Genomic DNA, 14,225 nt, shown 5'->3' with positions numbered 1-14,225 from the left:
GGCTCGATTATATATTTTATCATATAATATTAATATAATATACTTAAATAAATAAAAAGTACCTGACTATTATGCAAGGTTTGGTTTTATATAGCTCCGTGTGAAAAATGGCGGCGCACATAGGAAGGACTTTCTGCTTTAGGGCTTTTTCACATTCTAAGGCCAGTCCTTGGAAGGTTATTAAATCAACGAGATGGATAACGGGAGTGACGTCGTTGGATGGTGAGTATACTATTTAATTAACCACTCACTATGTCATGATTTGGTGTCCTGAAGACATTCTTGCTGTGCTGACTTCGTACCACATGCGCCGTGTAAGCGTTCGTAATTTCTTCCGGCTTCTGCGTTTCTAAATCATAGTTGTGCTACTTATCCATCATCGGTATTATTTTTTTTGCATCTGTGCAAGACAGACAGGATTTGGGGTGTATATCCTACACTTTGAGTGCCAGCAAAAATTTTGGAACGGGTGAAACACACTCAAAGACAAATCCAACTATTAAATTGACCTTTGCAGCCACTGATAGCATGTTCAAAGAGTTTTTTGGGGGAAAAATCTTACTTTTTAAAAAGTGTGTTGTACAGGCCATTTGTGTTTTTTTCAAAGGTATTGTTTTAGCAAGCACATTGTCCATGGAAAATTGTAGCTATCACCTTAGTTAATCTCTCCCATTTAAGTTACATGGAATTTTTAAAATATGTGATCTCGTGTCCTACCCCACGATAAAGCTCACTAAAACATTAAAATGCCTATCACATAATTGAAATTCAACCCTTGATTTTTACCACTAACATATTGAGAAGGACATCTGGAGAAATGACACACTCCCTGATTTACTGTTCCTGTGCCTGTGTTGCTGATTTACAAGTAGTCATTGGCTTGCAAGAAAAATTATGCAGTTCTACATCTACTTGAGAAATAAAGGTTGTTTGTGCCACTAACTTGGCCTTGACTTAAAGCTCAAAACATCACTTGAACATGTGGAAAGAGGTCCATCACCAGCATGTCTTCCTGCCTGCAGCATCATCTGGACTCACAGAAGAGCAACAACAAATACAAAAGCTTGCCCTAGACTTTGCAAAAAATGAAATGGCTCCTAAGATGTCAGAATGGGACCAACAAGTAAGTTGATGCTTGCACAGGGCTTAAAGACTTTGTCCTCTGGTAAGGCAATTTCCCCTGGCTTAAGGTTCTGATGCACTAAAAATAGCACCCTGCGAGATGGAGCTCTGCCATGGTGCACAGGTATAAATTTTGTAGTTAGTTAACCTTTGCTTTATTTTGTATGTTCATTTCTGCCTTAGTGTATTCTCAGAGGCTCCCATTAGATCTAATATACCAAATAAGCCTGGGCCACGCAAATTGACTACAGTTATGAGACATGCCAGCTTTTGAATCAGTTTCCTATACTATGAATTGTTCCATTAATGTCCTATCCTGATTTTGAATCAGGTAAGAGAGATATTTAAGGAAATCTTCATGGAAAAGCTGCCATCAAACTGCATGGCATTTGTGTGTCTGTCAATAATGAATGTGACCTGTGAAAGGTCAAACCAGTTGACACAACCCAATTAAGACTTTCTAGGCCCCTTTTGGCATATCAAGTACCAGGTATGCCATAACAATGTTAAATGCAGGACTGCCTTGGTCTTGAACAATTTTTGGACTGGTATTAGTGGGTATGGGTACAAATCACCTGTGATAGATCATGTTGGGTCAAATGGGTGAAGGCTGTTATATATTATATTATAGTTTGTAAAGTTACTAGAATGTCATAAATCAAACAAACTACATGAGAATGATGAGAATGGGGTTCAAAGGATATCTTCGAGCTGTAGAAAGGTGTCATTAGGATCTAAGCAAGATGATCTTCTAATGGTCAAATTTTGTCACAAAATTCAAAGGTTGATCTACCGTGACCATGGATGGCCTGCCCCTGCAATAGCCACCAGGATGTTAATTTTGCACTGCAAAGTGGCCAAGACTAGACAAGAAGTGTAAGAAAACACTTCAGTGTGCACTTCCCGCAAGAAGTAATTTTTGTTTGTCACCTTTGAACGAAATGTCAGTGACATAACCTCGAGAATGGAGTCATACTTCACAAGCCGTCGATGTCAAAAAAATTCAAATCTGCATGAGTTGCATGAAAATTTGTACTCAAAACTGATCAGAAGTTATTTTGGAGCAATATTAGGGAGGCTCCTGAGCGCCCCTCCCCTCATGGGGGTAACTTAAAGGGCCAGTTCCAAACTTGGTTACTGGTTTTGAGCTGCAAGAGCTAGTTTCTGACCTACACGCCTGCGAATATGTACAGGCTTTTTCGGGCGGACTATTTCAAGGACATCAAAGCCTCCGTGACGCCATAATAATGATTTTCAAATTGTGTTGTTCCATAAGACATGTGTCGATCAAGACCACGAAAAATTTGTCGATTCGTTCATGTCTGGCGCCCGCGACCACAATTTCCAGATATAACGGCCGTCATTTGGCTCTATCAGCATTGTGCAAGATGCGATGGCGCAATCAAATGAGAACGTATTGAAAGGCACATTTACTAAACAGTGATATTTTGTGGTCTTGAGCAGTCTTTGACACTTAGAAGCAAATTTGTAGTTACAGTTAAACTTGCTTATTCATGCCTGCTGCTTGCCGCAATGTCTCGAAATGTGGACCATTCCCTTGAAAGGATTTTTGTCTCGTGTTGCTCCAAAAAATTGGTGCCTCAATATACGATCGTTTGAATAGTTGCTGCTAACCTATCTGTGTCAGAATTTCCCCTGTAGCTGAGGGGCTGATTCACTTGTAGTATTTCAACTTGCCGAGAGGTGGCGGTGTTTACTGGACCGTGTTTGCTGGACCCAAATATCGTTGTATGATTATGTGTTGGCCCTATCTCGTGCCATTCTTGCACATTTTGCCGCGAATTTGCATTTTTCACCGGCATTTACATGCGTGGTTATGAAGTTTGCCTTACGGTATTCGATTCTTAGCCTTGTGTCCTTCACAACCCGTCCCACTGGCAGAATTTTTGCATTATGTAGCACAAAACGTGATTTGTATTTGAAACTTGCACTGAAAGCAACACACTGGTTGATGGCCAGCTGAAGTCTGTTGATGCCAGAAATTGTGCAGACGTACGCCACGAATGACTCAATGATCATATTCTTTTTGACCTTGGGCAACACATGGCCAGTGAGATGGCGGTGTTGGTGTAACGTGTCTTTTTTGTGTATGCCCGGATGACCTTGAAATAGTCTGCACGAAATAGTCTGCACAAGCTCAGGGAAGAGCGTCAAGCTCAGAATCTTGTGTCTTGAGTCTTAAAAGGGCATGGCTGTGGACATTCAACCCCCATAAATGTGTGGAACACTCCATTTAAGTAGCTGAAATGTGCATGCATCTAGGAATTACATCGGCGTTTCAGTAAGGGAAAACATCTTGACTGTGAAACAGGAAGTCCCAAGTTATCTACTCTGGATGGCCTGTCGATGCCCAGCCGCCTCATGCAATAGCTCAATCTCGTCATCGAGTGGTTTGTTAAGTCCAAAGTCCGTTTGATCACCAGTCATGAAACATAAAGCCAACCGCGAACTCAACACACCAAACTTCGATTTGTTCTTCTCTGACAGCTAACGGAGGGCATCACATAACCCCGATAATCCGGCCCGATGTGTCGGAGACGAGACGGCTGTCCTGCTGCCTGCCGTCCGCCGGGGTACGGTGACGTTCACTGACCGTCGGCTGCCGCCCCGCCAGGAGGTGTTCCCGGTGGAGACGATGCGGCGCGCGGCCGCCCCTCGGCTTCGGCGCAATCTACGCGCGTGAGGAGCACGGCGGCACCGGACTGTCGCGGCTGGACGCGTCGCTCGTGTTCGAGGCGCTCTCGCAGGGCTGCGTCACCACCACCGCCTACATCAGCATTCACAAGTGAGAGCGGCAGACGGCGGCGGTGCAGTTTGCGGTCGTGGTAGTGTTGATGATGGGACCGCACTCCTTTTGTGGCGTATGCTGCTACCTCTGGCGGTCTACCCATGCCTGTAGAGCGCACGCCGTGTTGGTTGAGTGTTCATATACACGTGATTCCCCGGATCGAGGATCGCCGCCAAGTCATTCTTTGGGGTGGTCGAGGGCGGCCAGCTGGTCGTGCTATTCTTGCTGTTTTCGGCAGCCAACCTCTGCGCTAGGCTGCGTCGAACGGTGTGGCTCAGCGTGGAAGAAACATCTTCATGACTTTGACTGTTTTTTGTTTTATAAATGTCGTGTTGTCTAAATAGCTAAATGAACTTTTAAGCCGGCATGCTTACTATATATTTGATTTGCGTATTTTCCGTTTGAGTGCTGGCTCCGTTCTTACGCTGCAAAACGCCACGGTATCAGGCCGAGCTTACCCGCTGTCCCAGCTAATTGGGACTGACTGGGAAAAGCGACGGGCGCCCAGAGCCACCGCCGTCCATGCCCGTGTCTGACGCCCCATCCTCTGTCCCACTGCAGCATGTGCGCTTGGATGGTGGACGAGTTCGGCTCGACCGAGCAGCGCGCCCGCCTGGCTGCCGTCGCTCGCCTCGATGGAGCGGCTCGCCTCGTACTGCCTGACGGAACCGGGGTGCCGGCTCGGACGCCGCCTCGCTGACGACGGCGGCCAGGGCGTGACGGCGACCACTACGTACTGAACGGCTCCAAGGTAGTTGGCCGCTTGGTTCTGCGGCGCTGCTCGATGGCCCGGCGGCGGGTGGCGTCTCCAGAGAACAGCGCCTCGCCGGCGGCGGGTGGCTTCCCCGGAGGACAGCGCCTTGCCGGCGGCGGGTGGCGTCCCCGGAGGACAGCGCCTCGCCGGCGGCGGGTGGCGTCTCCAGAGGACAGCGCCTCGCCGGCGGCGGGTGGCGTCCCCGGAGGACAGCGCCTCGCCGGCGGCGGGTGGCGTCCCCGAAGGACAGCGCCTCGCCGGTGGCGGGTGGCGGCTCCGGAGAACAGCGCCTCGCCGGTGGCGGGTGACGTCTGCAGAGGACAGCGCCTCGCCGGCGGCGGGTGGCGTCCCCGGAGGACAGCGCCTCGCAGGCAGCGGGCCGAATGCCCAGGTTTTTGTGTTTCTCCCCGGAGTATTGTTAGCGCGGCCCACGTGCGTCCTATCCGAATGCTAGTGGACTGTGCGCCCCAGCCCCGGCGCTGGTGCCCCGAATGACGGCCGATGGTTCCGATGGCAGGCTTTCATCAGCGGCGGCGGTGAGACGGACTTGTACGTGGTCATGTGTCGTACCGGGCAGCCGGGACCGCGCGGCATCAGCTGCATCCTGGTGGAGAAGGGAACACCCGGTAAGGCACGCCACTCCTATTTCTGATGCTCTCCGCCCCGGCGCTGCTCGACCCCGGCGCCTCCCGTTTCCCGGCGCTCCCCGTCCCGGCGCTTCCCGTCCCAACGCTCATTGTTCCTGACGGTCTTTGTCGCCGTTGGCCTGTGCGCCCCGTTCTAGTGCCATTAGGTAGCTGACTGGCCAATGGACTCCATTGTTTCCGGTCACAGGGTCGGTTTCTTGTTGGTCTCATAAAGTGAGCCTGTTTTGACTGAAGTATTCAGATGCTGTAATGGGCCAAATTCAGTAGACGGGCTCTGAAGCCCTCGCAACGATCTGAAAACCTTCAGAAAATAGAGTATTCCACGGGGTGATTGAGCAACCAACGCTTTGCTGGTGGCGTGTCTTCCGTTCCTACTCGGACATGTTGTCAGACGCCGGGTGAGATAGCTGTAAAAGCGTTTTAAAGGTTTCGGGAATAGTTCGAAATAGCTGTTTCAAGTGTTAAACAACTGGAAGCTCGGAGTTCCTGTGCCGAATTGCGAGCTGTATTCGTTTGAGGGTGACTGCCTAGTTCGCTTATCGAACGTGCCCGTGTCACTGCCCAGGCCTCGGCTTCGGTAAGAAGGAGAAGAAGATGGGCTGGAACGCCAGCCGACTCGCGCAGTCATATTCGAGGACTGCCGCGTGCCGGTCGCCAACCGGCTGGGAGCCGAGGGGGAGGGTTTCGGCATCGCCATGAAAGGCCTGAACGGAGGCCGCATCAACATAGGTGGGCGAGAGCAGGTTCGGGTGTGCGTGTGAAGCCGGCGCTGGAGTGCGGTGTGCTGATTAAATGCGTGTTGTGTGAACGATTTTCCTCCGTTTTGCGGTAGCTTCAAATGCTCCGATCGTATAAATCAGGAGGCTGCCTGGGATAAGATACGCGCCGTCTGCCTGACTGTCATGTCGGCGGGCTGCTAATATGGAGCGCGGGAATCGCCGTCCAGCTGTGTGACAGCGCTGTGAATGAGACCCGCCGTGTGCCCTCTGACGGGTTGTCAGCCGCTCCCTGGAGGCGGCGGCGTGACCGGGACGGTGACCGGGCGCGGAGGCCGGCGCGGGCGGTGCTGGTCTCGAACGGTGTGCCGTGCCGTCTGGTCGGCTTCTGATTAGCGTTACGTGACGTCTGTTTTGGCGTTGCTCACAGCGTCGTGCTCCCTGGGCGCCGCTCAGGCCAGCCTCGACTGTGGCCAGGGATCACGTCCTGGTCCGCAAACAGTTCGGCAAGCCGCTGGCCGACTTCCAGGTATGCGTCGGACCACGCTGTCCATGGTGTGCTTGCTTGGTGATGCTGGTGCGCACTGCAACACCTGTACCGGTTCTTGGTGGAAGCGCTGTGTTGAGATCGTCCTCTGCGCTGTGTCTGACGTTCCCTGTGGCTGGGTTGTCCTTTTCATATGAACAACGAAGTAGGCTGGTGCGACTCGCGTCACCGAAACTCGTCACTTGTCGGCCTTCAGGTGTTGTCACGACATCATCAGGCTGGTGCATGTGGACCTCCCCGTCTGTCTTCCGTCGACAGCTGACTTGTAACGTGGCCGCCGACTGACCTGACCTCATCCGACCTGACGTGACCCGACCGTTCGGTCCGCAGCACAGCCAGTTCGTGCTGGCGCGCGCCGCCACCGACCTGGTCGCCTCGCGGATGATGGTGCGAAACGCGGCGCTGGCGCTGCAGAGCCAACATCCGGACACCGTGGCGCTTTGCTCCATGGCCAGCTGTTCGCCACCGACAAGTGCTTCGAGGTGCGTGCTGGTGGGGGGGGGGGGGGGGGGCGGGGGGGGTGTGGGGGTGGCGGACAGGGTGACGCGGTTGATGTGACGGGCCCCGCGTGCACTGACCGGTTGTGACGATCCCCGGAGCCGCGCTGGCCCCGGGTGACGCGGCGGTGTGACCGTCCGCGTGCGTTAGCCGGTGTGACGATCCCCTGAGCCACGCTGGCGGCCGGGTGCCTTGGTGGCGCGTGACGGTGCCCGCGTGGTGCTGTAGCCGGTGTGACGATTCCCTGAGCTACGCTGGCGCCGGGTGCCCTTCTGTGGCGCGTGATGGTGCCACGCTGTGGCGATCCCCTGAGCTTCGCTGGCGCCGGGTGCCTTGGTGGCGCGTGACGGTGCCCGCGTGGTGCGTAGCCGGCGTGACGATCCTCTGAGCTACGGCTGGCGCCGGGTGCCTTGGTGGCGCGTGACGGTGCCCGCGTGGTGCGTAGCCGGCGTGGCGATCCCGAGCTACGCTGGCGCCGGGTGACTTGGTGGCGCGTGGTGGTGCCCGCTGTGGCGATCCCCTGAGCTGCGCTGGCGCCGGGTGACTTGGTGGCGTGTGATGGGGCCCCCCGCGTGCGTTGTCCGGTGTGACTATCCCCTGATGCTGCGCTGGCGCCGGGTGACGCGATGGTGTGATGGTGGCTCGCGTGTGTTGGCCGGTGTGACGATCCTCTGAGCTGCGCTGGCGCCGGGTGACTTGGTGGCGTGTGATGGTGCCCGCGTGCGTTGTCCGGTGTGACTATCCCCTGAGCTGCGCTGGCGCCGGGTGAACTTGGTGGCATGTGATGGTTGCCCGCGTGCGTGTGTCCGTGTGACTATCCCTTGAGCCGCGCTGGTGCCAGGGTGACTTGGTGGCGCGCATGGTGCCCGCGTGCGTTGGCCGGTGTGACGGCCCCTGCCCAGGGACGCCGTGCGCGTGCTGACTATCGGCGATGCGGTCTACGTGCGGGACCTGCGGGCGGTCGCGCGCGGCGGCGCGGCCTAGTAGCGCGCGTAGGAGCCGCAGACCATGTCCCGGAGCTGACTGACGTCCCTCTGTCGTCAGATCGTGAACTCGGCGCTGCAGCTGTTCGGCGGCTACGGCTACCTCAAGGACTACGGCGTCGAACAGCACCTGCGCGACATCCGCGTGCACCAGATTCTGGAGGGCACCAATCAGGTTATGCAGTTGCTGGTGGCGCGGCACGTGCTGAAGGAGTAGGCTGACGAACGGCGGCGGCGGCAGCTGTCCCGTGGCCAGACGGCTCCGCTCGCGCTGATGGTGGCTAGGACGATGCGGGCTGACGGAAAAGCAGGCTGTGCTGGGAAGATCAACCGGGGACGGTGTGCAACCGACGTGCAATGCATTTTGTTCACTTAATGTTGTGAGGCGCTGATAGCGACGTAGTGAGGGCCCCGCTGTGGCCTGCAGATATTGGGTATCTTTTTTCGAGAAGGGGGTGTCTAGAGGTGTCTGAAGGGTGTCTAGAACAATGTTAACGGAGGTGTTGTACGACACGTTATGCTCATACGAAGATCGGGTCAGTTTGTTTTGTCTCGTATATAACTTTGAGGCAAAGACAGGTACTCATACATTGTACGCTGAGTAGATTTGTGATATGTGCAACCTATGTCTTTATGTAGATTTAGTTGACCTGTGTTGTCTTGGTGGCAGAACATTACATTTGTATCAACAGTGTGTTGATCCGCATTTGTGTACGGTGCGAGGAAACAGTGATGATTCCTGAACCTTGGTACCTGTCGTCGGTAAAGGCTTTTGGGTAAGGTTCGATTGGATGTGTCTCGCATGCCTTTGGATGTTGGTATCACGTTTTTCCTGAAATAGTTGGGAAAGCGAGGGGCCGCTGAACACAATTTGGAATAGTTACCAACAAAACCCAGATATTCTGCATAAACCCCATTCGCCTGCATTTGTTGCAAGGTCCAGCCTTAATGTATGTATTTGAAAAAAAAACAAAGTGCCAAATAGCGGGCGTAGGCGTAAACGGTAGACAGATTGTTGTGGAAGAACATTCGTGTAGCGGTATGAGATATGTGGAGTAATGCGAACACCTTACTTTGAGCGTCAGCCGGATGGGTTTGTAGCATGAATTTCACTCGGCAAAAGCTTCGAGTCTTCATGGCGTGCGGATGAACGAAGACCTCAGATTTGACAGCCTGTCTGCGGTTATTGGCGATGACGCATCCGTCCCGACGCACCCGCCGGTCATGTGCCACGCACGGGACCGCACGTGCCAGTATTGCGCAACAACGAACAAGCCGATCGGTTATCATAACATCCCATCCGGGGCGCGACACACTCAGGTGCTGAGGCTATACGGCGCACCTCATCCGAGGCAGGCGCCTCTGTACGTGCGAAGAGAACCCACGGTGCTCCAAGCCTCCGTTGAGAGACACACGGCAGCCCGACCCAACAGGCATGTGACGCATCAGCCGCTGGGCGCCCGCGACGCTCAGTGGAAGATCTCGACACTGATGACGTCGCGGACGGCGCGCTAAAGAAACGCGGCCCATTGTCTTACCAAAACTAAGTGTGCGTGACACGGTAGCTCCATACGCCTTCCAACCGACCTGGCGCAACTGCGACAGACAGCAGGTTGTCGCGAGCTCCGAACCGAGAATCGGCATGACGCTGTGGGGTACACCGAGGCGCCTCCGCTTGTGCAGTGAAAGACCACGAGGACCACGTATAAACCTCTCTTCGCTCCAGACAAATATCAGCCCATCTCGTTCGTTCCGTGAGACTCACAATCCACTAGCCAGCGGGCTGAAGACTGGAATCGGCCGGTAGCAAAGGCAGGATCCCCGGACCAGTCACCGCTGTACGGTGGACTAACGGCCGCGGACAGCGGTGTAGCTGTGGGTGAGTTTCTGATGACGCGGTGGAGTGACGTTGGCAGTCTGGTGGCGTCATTCTCAGGTGACGATGTGGTGACGTCAGTCATCTGCTGTCGCTGGCGTGTGCGACAGCTGGTAATGACGGACGATCAATGGTAACGTGACAGTGATGGCCTCTATCAGCGGGCTGGGGTATTGGTAATGCAGTGGTTTGGCTCGAACGTGTGGGAAACCAGAGGCGCGGGGTTGGGATCCCCGCGGTGGCCACCCTTCCTGCCAGGGCGAGAGGCATGAGCGACGCCGTAGAGATCGGCTCAGCAACTGAGCGCGTCGTAAAATCACAATGACAGACAAACCCTCGGGCTGATCATGTGATATTCAAAGTAGCAGAGGGCAGAAAGCACTTGCACAATTGCGGCCGTTCGTTTTTGGCAGTGACCCTTATCTGTAGGCTAGTGAAAGAACGCTAAACTCGTGACCGGAGGATCCCAGTTGGAGTCGCGGCAATACCATGGAGAAAATTCGGGTAGCGGCGCGTACATTGCTGAAAGTCGCGAGCCATCTGGCGTTGCTCACGACTCAGTAGCGTTTGACAACGGCTAGAGGACTAACGTCGTGCAGATGTTAAGTAACACACCGCGAGAGGACGATGACCAGACCAGTTGTTGGCAGCGCGAATCAACGTTAGGAATAGGGCCCAGGGCCCGCGAAAAGAATGAAATTTGGCACCCCTATCGGCATGAAGCTCTTCCATTACCCGGGTTTACAGAGGTCGCGTACCAAGCTCTGCTTGTCGCGTAAAGTTCTTAAACTATGTATTGCGGGCTGCTGAGACAGTTCGATGTCAAAATGACGCGATATGGCTGACCTGTATGGACAGTAGCAAATCAGCGTTGCTATGGCTCGTTTTCCGATCGCCTTTCTCTCGTAGGGCAGCACAGCAATGTGTGGTGTGGTATTGAAAACAGATAAGGAATGCCCGAGCCTGTTCAAGGGGGAGAGGAACTTAACGGCCGACCAAACCTGTTAACAGCTCCATGCTCCGAGGCTATGGCACCGATTGGCATGACACCTTTACCATTCGGTGCCGCGTCATCAAAACCTATCTTTTCTGGAACATTGTGACCCTGGGTCAGGTTATAAGTCACCAATAACAAAAAAAAAAAACACGAAAAAATAGTGCTGCAGGCAACCCCATGTTCCTAGTCTATGGCACCGACTACTAATTTCTGGTGGTTTCGGCTGTTATCGGTGATTTTTGACCTGACTCACGGTCATCATGTTCTAGAAAGGATATGACATGGACTATGGCGCATCGCTCGGTGAAGGTTTCATGCTGATCGGTGCCGGAGGCTCGGAGCAGGGAGTTATCTGCAGCTATTTTTTGTGTGTATTTTTGGTGACCCTTTGACCTGCGACTAGATCAACATGTTTTGGAAAAGATACGATATTGAATATGCCACGTCTAGTGGTGAAGGTTTCATTTTGGTCGGTCATATAGACTCAGAGCATGTGGTTGCCAGCAACCGATTTCGGAGGTTTTGGCCGTTGTGGGTGATCTTACCAGACGCATACCCACCTTATTCTGGAAAGGATAGGATACCGGCTGGGCGCATTGGTCGGTGAATGCTTGTTGCCGATCGGTCCCATAGGCTCGGAGCATGGAGTTGTCGGGAAACAAACCTCACTTCAAGTTCATGCTCTGCAAGATGCAGGATATCGACTACGGCGCGTCGATTGGTAAAGGTTTTATGGTGGTCGGTGCCGAAGGCTTAGAGCGTAGGGCTATCTGCAACTATATGTTCTGACTTGTCTGTGCTTTTGGTCACTTATGACCTGATCAGATGTCACCATGCTCTGGAAAAATAGGTTATTGACCGAGCTCACAAGATACGAGATACTGTACAAGCACGCATAGGTTCGGAGCGTGAGGCCAGCAATAGGCCTGGCCAGCCGCTCAGTCCCTCCTTTCGAGGTGCCAGGCGGTTTGTCGCGCTCTGTGGGCAGGATTGAGGCTGGGTCCACTGAGGGACCTCTTTCGCGCCTTCGCGCCACCAGGTGGCGGTGCGGCGGCATGGTGCACCCGAGCAGGCACTGAAGCGGCTGGCGGCTGGCCGGTCGATAATTGTCAAGTCCCACAACGGACCGCCCGGCAATTTTGACCCTCCACCCCCAATCTGGTGCAAACGTGGTACGTGTGCATTTGAGGTAAAAAAAGGAGCTGTAGCGACCGTCTAATGGCTTTCGGGACCATTCTCACGCATAACGAGACGCCATTTCGGCTGGATTGCTCCACGTCTAGTAAGGCACCTCCCTTCAGGTTAGGTCTAAAACTGGCCAAAACGGCGCAAACATGGCACGTGTACACGCATGCGATACATGGGGACATGTGTCGACTATTTTATCCCTTAGGTATTGAATGTGCCATTGTGCAAGCAGTCTGGCTGGCCGGTCGAAAATTGCAAGTCCAATAACGGACCTCCCGACAAATAACGTGCAAGACCACCGAAACTTTTGCAAACGTAGTATGTGTGCATCTGTGGCTCATTGGTGCCCGTCCAAAAATATCTCTGCACTACGGTCATTACATTTTAAGATAAGTTGTGCGTAATATATATATATATATATATTATATATATATATTAATATATATATATATTATATATATATTTAGAGTGTATGTGCTTACTTTTTCATTTATTTAATTAACTGAAAACTATATTACTGTGCACAGTCATGTGAAGCGTAGGAGTGCTACGCATTCATACACATAGAGCTCACTCATTTTCTACAGATCATTTTAAGTGCTGTTATTTTGAACCTTAGTGTTTTAGAGCAACATGCAAAATAAACGTGAGTTGGCTGCAACTGCAACCGCAACAACCATCAAAATCAGGCATGGACTTGATTCCTCGGTTATGTACCTACGGTTAGCCGGCTGGGCGATGTAATCAGGTGATGGCTGATGACCAATGCAAAATTTTTCCCTCGTTGTAGAGGAGTACAACTTGTCCTAGCATTCAAGATATGTCAAGAACATGATGCACTAGTATAATAAGTGTCCCACTCAAAAACCAATGGAAATGACATTGCGACGTTGGCGTGTAAAATTACGTTTAGCAACCGTGCGTAAAAAAACGTGGGGGATACATAACGTGGGGGATACATAACTGGGTACGTGCCTACCCTCGCCCGGGCGGCCGCCCGTCACTCAGAGCACTTTTGACATCGAAATACGACAATGTCATTCCAGAAAGTGAGATAATGATAAAAAACAAACATGAGTGCGTCATACACGTGCACGCGTATGTCGCCCGTGCCGTTTTGGCCGGTTTTGCATCCAGCCTGTAGGGAGATCTCTTACTGGACTAGAGCAATCCAACTGAAGTCGTGCCTAATATTGCGTGAGCATGGACCCGAAAGCGATGGCACGGTCGTTAGCAGCTCCGGCATTTGGACATCTATGTGCAACGTGCTACGTTTGTACCAGTTTGGGTGGTCTTTCACCCTACTTGTTTTGGGGCTCCGTGTTGGACTAGAAACAATTTTCGATCGGGCGGCCGTCTGTAACTCAGAGCGGCTTTAAAAGAGAAGCCTAACAATGCCAGTCACTCCAGACATACAATGGCCGACACATGCCACCATATGACGCATGCGTGCACACGTGCCGCGTTTGTGTCGTTTTGGCCGGTCTTGCATCCATGCTGCGGGGAGGTCCCTGAATGGACTTGGAGCGATCTACGTTGGAACCCAAAAACGATGAGATGGTCGGACGGTTCTGTGTACGCACGCGCATACACACCTGCTACATCTGTAAAAGTTTCGATTGTCTTGCACGTAATTGGCCGGGAGGTCCGTTGATATACTAGCAATTTTCAACCGGCCGGCCGCCAGCCGCCCAGACCGCTTGTACAATGGCATATTCAATCCCCAAGGCGATAGAATAGTCGACACATGTCTCTAGTGTCACATGCGTGCATACGTGCCATGTCTGTGCCGTTTGGCCGGTCTGAGGCCTAACCTGAAGGGAGGTCCCTGACTGAACTTGAAGCAATCCAACCGAAATGGCGTCTCCTAATCCGTGAGAATGGTCCCGAAAGCAATGAGACGGTCGTTACAGTTCTGCTTTTTAACCACACACGTATGCGCTTTACGTTTGCACCAGATTTGGGGTCCAAGTTGCCGGTGGTCGGTTATTGGTCTTGACAATATGGACCGGCCGGCCGCCAGCCGCTTCTCTGCGCCTGCTCGGGTGCACCTTGCCGCCGCATCGCAAGCCGCGGGCGGCCGCTTGC

The 14,225-nt window shown here is 52.9% G+C and overlaps 1 protein-coding gene and 1 pseudogene across 1 annotated transcript in view; one reads left to right on the top strand and one right to left on the bottom strand.

Annotated features, from left to right (window-relative positions):
- LOC119104117 (V-type proton ATPase subunit e) overlaps positions 1-14,225 on the bottom strand; it is a 30,153-nt gene that overhangs the window by 12,196 nt on the left and 3,732 nt on the right. The gene's annotated exons all lie outside the window — the stretch shown is intronic.
- Positions 108-8,770, top strand: LOC119104109 (isobutyryl-CoA dehydrogenase, mitochondrial-like; annotated as a pseudogene).

The sequence above is a fragment of the Pollicipes pollicipes genome, unplaced genomic scaffold (genome assembly GCF_011947565.3).
Source record: "Pollicipes pollicipes isolate AB1234 unplaced genomic scaffold, Ppol_2.1 Scaffold_5859;HRSCAF=6946_pilon_pilon_pilon, whole genome shotgun sequence".
NCBI lineage: Eukaryota > Metazoa > Arthropoda > Thecostraca > Pollicipedomorpha > Pollicipedidae > Pollicipes > Pollicipes pollicipes.
The sequence above is the reverse complement of the archived record's forward strand: the minus strand, read 5'-3'. Positions and strand labels throughout refer to the sequence as shown.